Source organism: Delphinus delphis, chromosome 12 (assembly GCF_949987515.2).
Source record: "Delphinus delphis chromosome 12, mDelDel1.2, whole genome shotgun sequence".
In the NCBI taxonomy this organism is placed as follows: domain Eukaryota; kingdom Metazoa; phylum Chordata; class Mammalia; order Artiodactyla; family Delphinidae; genus Delphinus; species Delphinus delphis.
The window spans coordinates 16,937,560-16,951,913 of NC_082694.2; the positions used below are offsets into that span (position 1 = coordinate 16,937,560).

Sequence of the window (14,354 nt, forward strand, 5' to 3'; positions counted from 1 at the left end):
GGGGACTGAATACCTGGGCTACTTTTCGCTGCTCCTCTCTGAGAGCTTCTGTGCAGCCATGCTGAGTTTTAAGGAGTGGGCATTGATGGTCTCAAGGCAACAGCTGGACTCAAAGGGCTTTTCCTATTTTTTTTTCTTCTTTTTTTTTCGTTTTGTTTTACATTAAAAGGGTTTTATTTGCAGGGGAGCAAGACTCTAGTCAAACGAGCCAAATCCCATGTCGTCATCTGACTCCTTCCTCCTTCTTCTCCTCCTCTGCTGCTGCTGGGGCAGAACCCGCAGCAAGAGCTGCAGCTCCTGGGGCAGCAGAAACGACCACAGCCCCGCCAGCGGGCATGCTGACCAGCTTGTGGATACCCTGGGCAATGACGTCCTCAATGTTCTTGCTGTTCAGCTCACTGATGACCTTGTTGAGACGGTCGTCGTCCGCCTCGATGCCCACGCTGTCCAGGATCTTCTGGATGTCCTTGGCACTGGGGGAGGTATTGCCCCCAAGAGCGGCCAGCAGGTAGGAGGCAACGTAGCGCATCTTGGCGGCGGCAGAGGAGCCTCACGCGTGCGACCTCGGCGGCGCCAGGGATGGAAAGGGGCTTTTCCTAATTTAGCCTTCCTGATCCCACTGGCTGGACCCCATCCTATCTACGCAGTATTTCAAACAGCTCTCCCTCTCTCCAAGTGCTTCCCACAGTTGTCTCTTTTATTCCTCAGGTTTCTAAGTTTCAATAGTTCCCCCACGTACCATTGATCTTAGGAGAAGGAGCCAGCAGGCTGTGCTAATTCTGCTTCTTATTGTAAATCAGAATAAAATACTAGTTTTTGACCCATATCACAAAGAAGAGGCATTATAGTTTAAGTTAAAGTGCTCAAGAATCTACCCTAATAAGGAGTTAAACCAGATTTCAAACTTCACTCAAATTCAAAGTCTGTGTTCTTTCTATTTCTCTGTCTCTAGGAGGGTTTAGACTAGACTGAATTTACCTTTTTGTGGTTTTGTAGCAATTAAGCCTTTCTTTTTAAACCTACTCTCATTGCTACCTGAGGAAAAAGCAGTTGGTATGGGTTATGAAATGTCTGCAGAGTGGAGAACTCTCTACAACTTTGCAAAAGAACAATTTTAATAATAAACAGCAGCATTGACCCCTCTGTGTTTTTCCACAGAGCAATTTCATTGCTGGTTTGCTTGACCTTGAAACCTTGTGCCACCGCTTTGCACAATTAGCAGACTCTAAATGTATATTCAGGTCACATCTGTGCTGAATTGTTTTATTTATGTGGATTGATTGTGGATTACGACACAGCATCCCTACTTATTCAGGATAAGTGGAGTGAGGAGTTTTAAGGACAAACAGTGAACCAGCTGCAGAAAGGTCAAGAAGACAGAAGAGTGTAATATTGCAACTTGATAATGTAAACTTCAAGAAGGGATTTTTATTAAACCATAAAAAACATCTGTACCATCTTAAGACTGAAAGTTCAGGCTTATTAAGCACTGACTGCGTAATGAATTTTGCATACAGTCATCATAAAACTCTCTTCCACCTGCCATGTTTCTGAGGAGGAGCATTATTCCTAACCTGGGAAGTATTTCAAACTTTTTCTTAAATATCTTCTAATGGCCAGTAAGAGGTAGTGAATATCTTCAAAGTAATAGCCTGAAGTAGCTATAGAAAATTCTGATAGAAAATTCAACACACATTTTTGTAATAATCATACTTTTACTTTAAAAATATATGCATTTTTGGGCTCCTGTGGTGGTGCAGTGATTGAGAGTCCGCCTGCCAATGCAGGGGACGCAGGTTTGTGCCCTGGTCCAGGAGGATCCCACATGCCGTGGAGCAGCTGGGCCTGTGAGACATGGTCGCTGAGCCTTCATGTCCGGAGCCTGTGCTCCGCAACGGGAGAGGCCACAGCAGTGAGAGGCCCGCGTACCGCAAAAAAAAAAAAAAAAAAAAAAAAAAAAAAAATATATATATATATATATATATATATATATATGCATTTTTGTACTGTCCTCCATACAATAGCCATGTTTGCTTCAATAAGTGAAAATATAACTTATTGCCTCAATCCTGTGGTTTACTGAATTAGTAAACCTCTGTTCTACTGAATTAGAATTTTAGAGATATGGACTCTGGCATATTTTTGCTAGATCTGTGCAGATGTTTCTGATGAGTGGTCAAATTGAGAGCGATTGATCTAGGAAGATGGGTCTTAGCTGTCATGTGGCTTTGTACTCTCCTTGACATAGGAATGAGCAGTTCTTCTTGAGAAGGAGGAACTGAACTCTGAAGATTGGATTCTATCCTCCAAATCTAGGGAGTCATTAAAGGTGTGGGGCTACAAGGACCAAAAAGAAAAGTATGGTTAAAATTTCTGATGGGATTCTTATCAGCTGAAGAGTGTCAGATATCACAGTGCTGTGAGCAGACCGCAAAAACCCTGGCTAAGTCTTTGATGATGCAAGTTGTATCTTTGTCTAATACACCACTAAGTTTTAAAGAAAATGGGTCACTTTTCAAAATTGCTTACTCCAAAAGGTTTATGAAAGTGGCTTGGTCTGTTGCTTATTCAGGTATATAAACAACAACAAAAATAATCCTCTTTGGCTCCGCGTTCAGGTCCTCTGAAGTTTTGGTTAGCTCACTACCTCAGTCAACCGCAGGACCTACTTCATCTGGGCTTTTGCCTATGGCCAACAGGGGGAAGGAAAAGGGATAAGAGCAGAAATACCCACTAGAAAGTAACCTTTTCTAGGAGTATTCTCTGTAGCCGAAATTGTTGGTTTCCCTTGACTATTTATTCCCCAATTCTTTTTATTTTCCCAAATAGAACCATGATTTAAGTTCAGGTATCCACATGACTCTGGGTCAATTCTGATTAAAACTTGGTGGTTTTAGTCTCTTACTCTGTGATTTGTTTAGGATGGGCTTGTAATCCAGTTCTGGCCAGTAACCAAAAGGAGAGGTCTTCTTAAGAGTTTCTGCTCTTGAGCCAGAGATTCCAGAGAACATTGTGCTCTCTCTCCTTTGGCTATTGTCTTGGGTGTATGTAATGTTTTGGGCCTCTCCTGTTGCGGAGCACAGGCTCCGGACACGGAGGCTCAGCGGCCATGGCTTACAGGCCCAGCCGCTCTGCAGCATGTGGGATCTTCCCAGACCGGGGCATGAACCCGTGTCCCCTGCATCAACAGGCGGACTCTCAACCACTGCGCCACCAGGGAAGCCCCTGTATGTAATGTTTTGAATTCCAGCAACCACCTTGCTCTGTGAATATTGAGCCTGGAGGCGAAACTGAACTGTTGAAGAAGGTAGAATGAAGAGACAGAAAGAAACACATTTTGTTTCTTGATGTCCTTGATGATGCTGCTGAGTCTCTAAATCAATAAAATCTAGAGCCTTTCCTTCACACACACACACACCCACACACACACACACACACACACACAATGCTTTAGAGACCTTTAGGTTCACAGAAAAATGGAGCAGAAAGTACAGAGATTTCCCACCTGGCCCCTCTTCCCTCTCGCAACAGCTTTCTCCACTATCAACACTCCACACTAGAGTGGTACATTTATTACAGCCCATGACCCTATGTTGACACATTACTATCACCTAAAGTCTAAACTTTATATTAGGGTTTACTCTTGATGTTGTACATTCTATGGGTTTTAACAAATGTATTATGATCTATATCCACCATTACAGTGTCATACAAAGTATTTTCACTGCCCTAAAAATTCTTTGTGTTCCACCTATTCATTCCACTCTCCTCCCTAAATCCTGGCAACACTGACCTTTTCACTGTCTCCATAATTTTTCTTTCTCCAGAATGTCATATAGTTGGAATCATACAGGATGTAGCCTTTTTAGATTGGCTTCTTTCATTTGGCAATATGCATTTAAGGTTCTTCCATGTATTTTCATGGCTCGAATAGCTTATTTCTTTCTGCACTCCTTTATGTGTGATATAATAAACACTCTCCTTTTTAGGACATTTTGAGTTGAAGCTATCTGTAACTTGGAAACCTAAAACAAAATAACCCATATGGTATCTAAGCTTCTATGTGGTGAGAATAGAAGTCAGGGATAAGCTTCCATCCTAGGTTGGACACTAATGATCTGTGTGATTTAGGGCATGTCATTTTCTTTCTGGAGCAGAAACTGCATACTTTCCATGGTGGATACTAAGACTGGCTCCCCCAAGCCCATTCTGCTTCAGATGATGGGTGTAACCTATCAGTGTGTGGCGTCCTTCTGGCAGGTGTTATTGGTCTAATGTGAACACCTCTTAATTTGGTCCAGGCAGGTGGAAGGTATTATGTTCAATAGAGGGTATTATGTTCAAGAGAGAGTATTATGTTCAATAAAGAAAATCTTCCTGCTGTATTTCCATTTGTCACTGGTGGGCATCTTGTGACTCTGAGGAGAGTCAGCCACATGATAGAGTCAATAGTAAGGAGAGAAGATGAGAGTTTGGAAAGAACCCAGATTATTGGGTCACTGATCAGGCCCTGTGTGGACTTTACTCCATTTCTGGAACTTCAGTAAATAAACATTATACATTTATTTATCATTAAAGTCACTTGGACTCTAAATTTTGTCCTTTTAAACTCACATTATCCTAATGGATACCAATAATTCTTCTCCAGATCAAATGAGAGATTATAAGTAATGTGCTTTGAAATATTAAGACACCATACACATTCAAGGGAGTATTATTTGTCCATTACAATAGCATGTACTTTTCATGGACCATTGGGAAGGTGAGTAGAAAAGTATGTATTTAATATCTTCCAGGTAAAGAGACCTCTGCCTAGATTTTTAATTTTATCTTCACAAAAATCCAATGTGATATTAATTCCATTTCATAGATGAGGAAACTGGGTGTTATGGACTGAATGTTTGTGCCCCCTCAAAAATTCATATGCTGGAATCCTAACCCCCAAAAGTGATGGTATTTGGAGGTGGAGACTTTTCAGGCTAATTAGTTGTTGAGGATTAAGTCCTCATAGTGGGATTTAGTGACCTTACCATCAAAGAGACCACAGAAAACTCTCTTGCTCCTTCCAGCATGTGAGGACAAAGCGAGAAGACAGACATCTGTGAACCAGGAATTGGGTTTCCATCAGACACTGAATCTGCCAGCCCCTTGATCTTTGACTTTCCAAACTTCAGAACTGTGAGAAATAAATGTTTGTTGTTGAAGCCACCCACTCTGTGGTATTTTTGTTATAGTGGCCTGAATGGACTAAGATATTGAGGCTCACAGAAGTTAAATAAAGGGCCCAAAATTATGTGATTGATATATATCAACTTTTGGAGCCTAGATTTGGCTGTTTTCAAAGTCTGTGTTCTTTCTACTACCATAAGCTGCTTTCAGCTTAGATATTCTGGGAACAAAGTCATAAAAAATGGCAGCTGAGCTAAGTCCTGAGGGGAGGTAAGATTTATCCAAAAGGGTTAACAGCATGAGTAATGACACAGAGTTGTGAGAAATCCTGTGGGGCTCAGGAAGTGGAAAAAATGTGGGAGCACGTGGTGCTTGGGGAGTGGAGTGGGGAGGGCAAGCTTCAAGAGTCAGAGAAGAAAATGTAGACCAAGATGGACTGGAGAAGCTGCCATGGAGGCAATAAGAGCTGGGGGGTAGGTGCAATGAAAGCTTCTAAACTGGAAACTTGTGGGGATGGTATCAGGATGCTCAGATACTTGTTTTAAAAAGGTAAATCTGACAGCAGTATATGAAATAGTTTGTAGGGGGCAGAATGGAAGGAAGCCAGGATTCTCTTTTCTCACATGTTTCATGTTCTTTTCTCCCTTTCAAATATGTACCACATTCTATCCCAGACTTCACCTCCCTTTCTTCTTTCCTGCTACACTTCCCATTATCACCTCTAAACCTTGTATCATCTCCTCTATTTATTTTTAATACTTTTTATTCTTTAACAATTGAGGTAAAATTCAAATACTATAAAATTCACCATTTTAAAATGAACAATTCACTGGCATTTTACATTCATAATATTGTGCTATCTAATTCCGAAACATTTTCATCATCCCAAAAAGGAACCCCCTATTCATTAAGCAGTTACTTCCCAATGCTCTCCTCTCCCCCGAACCTCCTCAGAACAAAACCATTAGTTTGGTTTTTGTCTGTATGAATTTACCTATCCTGAATGTTTCATATAAATGGAATCATATAATATGTGAACTTTTATGTTTCTGGCTTCTTTCTCTTAGCAAAATATTTCTTGAGATTCATCATATTATAGTATGTATCAATAATGTATTGCTTTTTTTTTATTTGAGTTATGTTCCATTGTATGTATATAACATGCTTATCCATTCATCTGTTGATGGAAATTTGTGTTATTCCAATTTTTTGGCTACTATTAAGAAGTGCTGCTATGAATATATATGTACATGCATTTGTGTATCTGTTTTCAATTCTTTAGGAGTGGAATTGCTCAGTCTATGTTTACCTTTTTAAGGAGTCAAACAAATTGTTATCCATAGTGGCTGATCCATTTTCCATTCCCACCAGCAATGTATGAGGGTTCCAATTTCTCCACATTCTAAACAACACATTTTTTTCCTTTCTCTTTTTAAAAATAGCCATCCTAGTGGGCATAAGAAGTATCATCGCTTTGTGGTTTTGATTTGCTTTTTCCTAATGGCTAATGATGTTGAACATCTTTTCATGTACTTGTTGGCCATTTGTATATGTTGTTTGGAGACATGTCTATTCAAGTTCTTTGTCCGTTTAAAGAATTGGGTAGTTTGTTTTTGGTTGTTGAGTTATAAGAGTTCTTTATGTATTCTGGATACTAGACTCTTCTAGGTATATGATTCACAAATATTTTCTCTCATTCTGTAGGTTGTCTTTTCATTTTCTTGATAACTTTCATTAAAAACAAAAGTTTTTAATTTTGATGAAGGCTAATTTATTTCTTACTTCTTTTGCTGCTTGTGCTTTTGGTGTCTTATCTAAGATGCCATTGCCAAGTCCTAGGTCATGAAAATTTACCCCTAGGTTTTCTTCTAAAAGTTTGATAGTTTTAACTTTTGTATTTAGATCTTTGATCCATCTTGAGTTGATTTTTGTACATGGCTTGAGGTACTGTTTCAACTTCATTATTTTGCATGTGAATTTCCAGCTGTCCCAGTCGCATCTGTTGAAGAAATTATTACCTCCTCATTGAATGTTCTTGGCCCACCCTTGTTGAAAACCAATTGGCCATAGATAAATAAGTTTATTTCTGAAATCTCACTTCTACTCTATTGGTCTATATGTCTATTCTTTTTCCAGTACCACACTATTTTGATTACAGTAGCTTTCTAATAAGTTTCGAAGTAGAGAAGTGTGAGTCCTCCAACTTTGTTCTTCTTTTTCAATATTGTTTTTATTTATTTATGTCCCCTTGTAATTCCATATGAATTTGAGGATAAGATTTTCCAGTTCTGCATAAAAGAACATTGGAATTTTTATAGGGATTGCCTTGAATCTGTAGATCATCTTGAGCAGTATTGCCAATGTAACAATATTAAGTCTTCTAATTCATGAATCTGAGATACCTTTCCATTTATTTATATATTCTTTAATTTCTTTCAGTAACGTTTAGGACTTTTCAATGTAAAAGCCTTTGAACCTCCTTGGTTAAATATATTCATATTTTATTCTCTTTGATGCTAATGTAAATGGAATAGTTTTCTTAGTTTCATTTTGGGTTGTTCATTGCTAATGTACCAAACCAATTTTGGTGTGTTGACCTAGTATGCACCAACTTTGCTGAATTCTTTTATTAACTCTAATGGTTTTTTGTTTTTGTTTTTTAGATTCTTTGGAATTTTCCTAATATAAGATGTCATTTGCTAATAGAAATAGTTTTACTTATTCCTTTCAATTTGGATGTATTTTATTTCTTTTTCTTACCTAATTGCTCTGGCTTGAACTTTCTACACAACATTAAATAGTAATTGTGTCAGCAGACAATCTTATTTTTTTACTCATCTTGGGGGAAATGCTTTCAATTTTTCATGACTGAGTATGATGTTAACTGTAGTTTTTTCTTAAATGCCCTTTATTATGTTTAGAAAATTCCTTCCTATTCCTAGTTTTCTGAGTATTTTTATCATGAAAGTGTGTTATTAGATTTTGTTAAAAGTTTTTCTGTGTCAATTGAGATTATTATGTGTCTTTTCCCTTTGTTTTATTAATGTGGGATATTACATTTATTGATTTTTTTTTTAATGTTATACACATATTCCTGGGATAAAGCCCACTTAGTCATGGTGTGTAACTTTGTAAACATGTTGCTGGATTCAGTTTGCTGGTAATTTCTTCAGGATTTTTGCATCTATATTCATTAATAAAATTGTTTTTTAATTCTCTTTTCTTGTAGTGTCTTTGTCTGGCTTTAGTATCAGGATAATTCTCGCCCCATAGAATAAGTTAAAAACTGTTTCCCCCTTCTATCATTTGTAGTGCTTTTGAAATCTTTTGCATCAAATTTTCATTTAACCCCAAAGCAGGTTAAAGCAGACAATTCTTTGCAAACAAGGTTTGTTCTTGAATCAGGGCCCCAAATCCTTCTCTGGGCATGTGGACTGATATCTTCAGGATGACCACTGAGCCAGGGGCTATGGAGGGGTGGCAGGTGGAGCAAGTGTAAATAAAAAATACCAGTTTCAAATTACCTTTTTCTTGATTCAGTATTCACTTAGTTGTTGTAAACCTTTGAATGTTTTCTAGAGTTATGACAAGCTTGCTTCTGGCAGTTTTTGCTTGATTTTAAAATATTTCTGTGGAGGGATGTGTCCTTGGAGCTGCCTACCACACCAGTTTTGCTGACTTCTCTCTTTCCTCCATTTATTTTTATGAGCTCCCTTTAATCATGGCTCCCAATTCCCCTTCTATCCCAGCCTTCAAAAAATCCTTGAAGTTACCAGAAGCTATTATTTTATTTTTCTTTGTTTTATTTATTTTAGTATTTTTGTTGCTTTGTATTATGGTTGTGTGTGTTTGTATGTGAATGTTGAGGAAATTTGGGTGATGGCAAATGTGAAGATCCAGTTGGCAGAAAAGAAATTTTAAATTAGCCATAATTAGGTGTCTCTAAATACGCTAAATATACACTTCTTCCTACATTGAAAACCATTTAATGGAAGGGACATATTTCTCTTCTCATGAAGTATTTAAGTATTTTAAAACATTATCGGTCAGGAACTGATCTATCTAATAAAAGGGGTAAACAAATGTTATTGAAGCTTGACACTGTCAAGCTCATTGTGTTCTGATTTATAGGAAGTTAAAAAAATAATCATTTTGAGGGAATTAAGACCACAAATATAAATCTTGTGAGTAATTAGGCAGTGGTGTATTTATCAGTACGGAATGGATTTTAATTTTTAATCAGGGCTTTTGTTCCAAGTGACAAAATAATGGCTTGTTTTCGGTCTTCCACTGAAACAGACCTCCCAGAGTGGGATTTGGTGCATCAGTGAATCCCTCTGTGTTTCATTTGCCATCAAGTGTGATGCACTATCTAATCCTCTCAGTGAGAAGTCCCAAGGAAATACTGTGCTGCTTTCAAATTGGGTATGATTTTCCCACACACGAATCACAAGGTAAATGAAAATGGTCTGATTGAGCAATGTATCCCCATTTGCAGGGAAATGAAAGAGAAATATCATTACAAAGGTATTGAAATTATTACATGAACAGCCAGAATGCTTTTTATGAGCCCAGAATGAAGATTAAATCTCCAGAGAAACCTCAAATTTGAAGAACTCCAATTGGGATAGTTGTTATGCTGCCCATGGCAGAAATCTTCCCGTTTATCTCCACCCCAATCATAAACAATATGTACATAATTTAGATGCAAAAGATAACAGGATTTCAGAAACATATCTCTGTATCTATAGCAATCATTTCCTAAAGAAATACTATTTGTTAAAATTAGTATATATGGAGGTGTCTTTGGGGCATTTGATAAAACACCAGAAGGAGCTCCAGAATTTAATCAGAAAACCCAAATCCAAATCCTGACTCATCAAGTTTAGTATGTGACTTGAGCAAGAGGTTTTGGCTGTCTGTGCTTTAGTTTCCTCTTTGGTAAAATGGGAATCATTCTTCTTGACCAATAATTTCACTGGATTGCCATGAAGGTTTGATGGTACATCAGAAGAGAAAGAAGCAGCAAAATGTTGGGCAAACTATTTAAATTCTTTGCCGCTTACTTACTGTGACCCTTGGTAAGTTATCTCATCATTAAAGAGCCTCAGTTGACTTATGTGCAACATGGAGATAGCAATGCTCATCTCACAGGGTTCTTGTGAGGATTTCTCACAATCCAGGTAATAGTTTTTGGACATTTTAGGAGTGCAATCATGTTTGTTAAATGGATAAATATAGTAAGAACTTTATGTTCTAAAGAACTTTGCTAATGAAAGTACAACAGAACCCATTTCAACTTGATTTGGGAAACTGGGAGAAGTTTTGCTCATAAAAACTTAGAGGTAATATCTGACCCATGAATAGGTTTTAAGCTCATGAAAGATTTTGTCTGTAATGATCTGGATAATAAATATTTTAGGTTGCTGGATATTATACTTATCCATCACATCTACTCAACTCTGCCACTGTGGCACAAAAACTTTATTTATGGCAAAATCCCCCAGGAAGGGCTTCCCTGGTGGTGCAGTGGTTAGGAATCCGCCTGCCAATTCAGGGGACACAGGTTCGAGCCCTGGTCCGGGAAGATCCCACATGCTGCGGAGCAACTAAGCCCTTGCACCACAACTGCTGAGCCCGTGCTCTAGGGCCTGTGTGCCACAACTGCTGAGCCCACGTGCTACAACTTCTGAAGCCTCTGTGCCTAGAGCCGGTGCTCCACAACAAGAGAAGTCACCGCAATGAGAAGTCCGTGCACTGCAACGAAGACTAGCTCCCACCTGCCACAACTAGAGAAAGCCTGCGGGCAGCAACAAAGATCCATCACAGCCAAAAAAAAAAAAAAAAAGCCCCCAGGAAGAAAGGAGCATGCTTCTCTGCAGGAACCAGAGAACCCACGATAGCATTCCTTTTCTTTGTTGGGAGTCATTTCCAGGTAGAGGAAGGGCATTGCCATGTCGGGTGACCCAGATCCAGGCCATCCATTTCTCTCCCCTCAGATTTCCTCCTTTGTTAGATAACAACTGCTGTAGTGAAGGTGCTTTGTAGAGTATAAAGCCCTTTGCCAGTGGTAATCTTTAGTGGAAGATGATGAATGAACTCGAGTTAAGGTATCAATTAGAAGGGACTAGATCGCTGCACTCCTGGATATGTGGAGGGTGTCAAAAGGAGGCGATCTGCTGACCACCAGCTGTTGGGCCAGCTCCACAGGGCTTGCTCACACTGGTCAGTCTGCATCTAAAGTCCACTCTCCTGGGGCTTCCCTGGTGGCACAGTGATTGAGAGTCCGTCTGCCGATGCAGAGGACGCGGGTTCGTGCCCAGGTCCGGGAAGATCCCACATGCCGCGGAGCGGCTGGGCCCGTGAGCCATGGCCGCTGAGCCTGCGTGTCCGGAGCCTGTGCTCCTCAACGGGAGAGGCCACAACAGTGAGAAGCCCATGGACCGCAAAAAAAAAAAAAAAAAAAAAAAAAAAAAAAACACCCACCACCACAACAACAACAAAACAAAGTCCACTCTCCTGCCACCTTGTCATGGTTCATAGTGTAATGGAGATTGCCACTCAATCTGGCACTTGCCACTAACAGCTGTATGACACCAGGACATTCAACTTCCCATTTTGGGCTTCAATCTCCAAATCTGTAAAAGGAATGGACTGGACTACATGATCACTAGGACCCTGACATGCCTTCCCATTGTACCTATCCCATGGGCTGTGACTGAATGCACTGGAACTTTACTGCCTTTGCAGAGCAGCTGATAGGCCTAAGCTCCTTCAGACACTTGGAGGATAATCCACCTTTGAATGAGACCCCCTACCAGCTAATTTTGTACTGAATTTCACCGTGTAGTGGATAATATCAGTAACATTTTCCTTTTATAGAGCCTAGAACACAAGCTCCTACTCTACCCATTGTTCCTTTTTACCACACCATCCCCCATAACACATACAAACTTAGCCCTGTTTTATTAGGATTTTCAGAACATATTTCTACTTAACCAGATCCTTAAATGGAGTTGAGGAGGCAATGCAGTGTAGTGGTTACTGCCACAGCTCTGATGTCAGGGAGACATGAGTCCTAGTCCGAGCTTTGCCATTTGCTATCTGTGTGGCCCTACCTTGCCTTGCTTTCACACCTGTAAAATAAGCATGATACCTACTTCATGGAGAAATTTCAGTGATTACGTGTGACAATGGCAATGAAATTTTAAGCATATTAGCTGGAACACAGTAAGTTGCCCAAAATAATTATCTTTATTATTTTATCCTTTGGTTCTCCATAGAAAATTGTCTTTTCATAACATCAAGAAGACAGATTTGAAAGGTGTTTCTCTTTTCCTTGTATTTTAGCTCTCATAACTGGCTGCTCTACTGCTGGACTACCCTCCAAAGGAATGCTCCATCTCCCTGAGCTTGGTGGTAAACAATTGTCACAAACGTGGCAAACACAAACCCCATACCATGTAATAGTACCACTCCTGTCTTCATTAGCTGCCAATGTGTTCATTAAGCTAAGAAAAGCCATGAGGCAGAAAGTGATATTTTTTTTTAATTTAACAAATCGAATGCTAATTGAATAGGACTTACAGATTTATTTTTAATAGTATTGTGCTGTGACGCAGGGTTTCACTGGTTGTGGACACAAGATGAGGTGTCAAGGCAAAGACGTCTTTAAAAAAAGCCTGACAAATGAGGCAAGAGGTTCCAGCAAGTTCAGAGCAGGTAGGCCAGGTAGGGGACTTACAAAGTGAGAGGTTCATAGGAAGCAGTAAGTCTAAAGCAGAAGCTGGCAGACTTCATAATAGGCTGGATGGTAAATATTGATATTTTAGGTTTGGGGGCATTAAATATCTCTGTCAGCCCTACTCAACTCTGTCATGGTGGCAAAAAAGCAGGTATAGAAAACTGTAAGTGAATGGGCAAAGCTGTGTTCCAATAAAATTTTATAGGCACTGAAATTTGAATTTTATTTATCCTTCTTTTGTTTATGTTTTGTTTTAGGCATTTAAAAATATCAAAATCACTCTGAACTCACTTGTGGTATAAAAACAGGTGGTGGCTGGTGGTAGTTCACTGACCCCTTAGTCTAGAATTATGTACATGGAATTACAAACTACAGAGGACTGAACAAGATGGGACATCAAAAGTACAAATATACAGCTGTTGGATGGGCCCAAGGTCCTTGGGTATCACTTCGGCAGACTCTTGCCTCAGTCAGAAATGTGGTTGCATTTGACTTGAAGGTTCCAGCTAATCCTTAGCTGTGGCCCGAGGCCATCAGGATTTGTAGAGGGACACAGAAGAAAATGAAGACTGCTGACAGACAGGCTCTGGCTCTGGCAGGTTCTGACCTACTTTTTCCTATTATTTCTAAAATGTTTTATTTCAAAGTTACCATGTCTCCCTCTTCTGCTGGTTTTGACTCATCTCTTTTTAAAAAGACTTTCCACTGTCTTCCTGGTGTCCTTCTGAACAAACGCCCTAAGGCTTTCCTAAAGCCCAATTTGCTCTAAGGGAGATTTTCTGTAAGGTGGGTGATCCTTAGATTTCACACAAGGAGGTTTACTTACCCAAGAGCTAAAAAGAATTCCTGACAAGCCAGTCTCACCCAGAGTGACTTACAGAGCAGACTCTGGTACACACACATACTCACTGTTCTTAAATGTCCTCTGTTAATTAATCCTGCTCTGAAAATCTGCACTTCTTTCCCTTATTTGCATAAAACACCTGAAACTGTGCATCCCTGAAGACAATGACAAGCCTGGATAAATTCAAGCTCTACCACAAGCTAGCTAAATGACCTTGGACACATTACTTGAATTTTGTCTAATATGCATTTTTGGAATGCATTTGATAATATCTCCTGGTCTAATTATGTAAGCATGTTCCAGTTTGTAAAGTGCATGAAAATAAAGGTATTAGGTGGATTTAATAATTTGTATAATCTGGTGGGTATGTGTTTTCAATCATTGGGAAACACATTTTAAATATTTCATAAGTCTTTTCAATACATTCACAAATGCACACACAGACCCTGCAAGTAGATGGCATGGTGTATATATGTGACTTTTGATCTTAAGAGTTTATTTTTGAGTGGGAATGGTGTAGTACAGCAAAACGAGCACTGGCTTTAGAGACAAGGAAATAAGACTTGCATTAAAGGCCTGACTCCATCCTTAATTAGC

The 14,354-nt window shown here is 39.4% G+C and overlaps 1 pseudogene; it reads right to left on the reverse strand.

Moving 5' to 3' along the window:
* Nucleotides 1–223: 223 nt before the first annotated feature.
* Nucleotides 224–529, reverse strand: LOC132435620 (large ribosomal subunit protein P2 pseudogene; annotated as a pseudogene).
* Nucleotides 530–14,354: the final 13,825 nt, after the last annotated feature.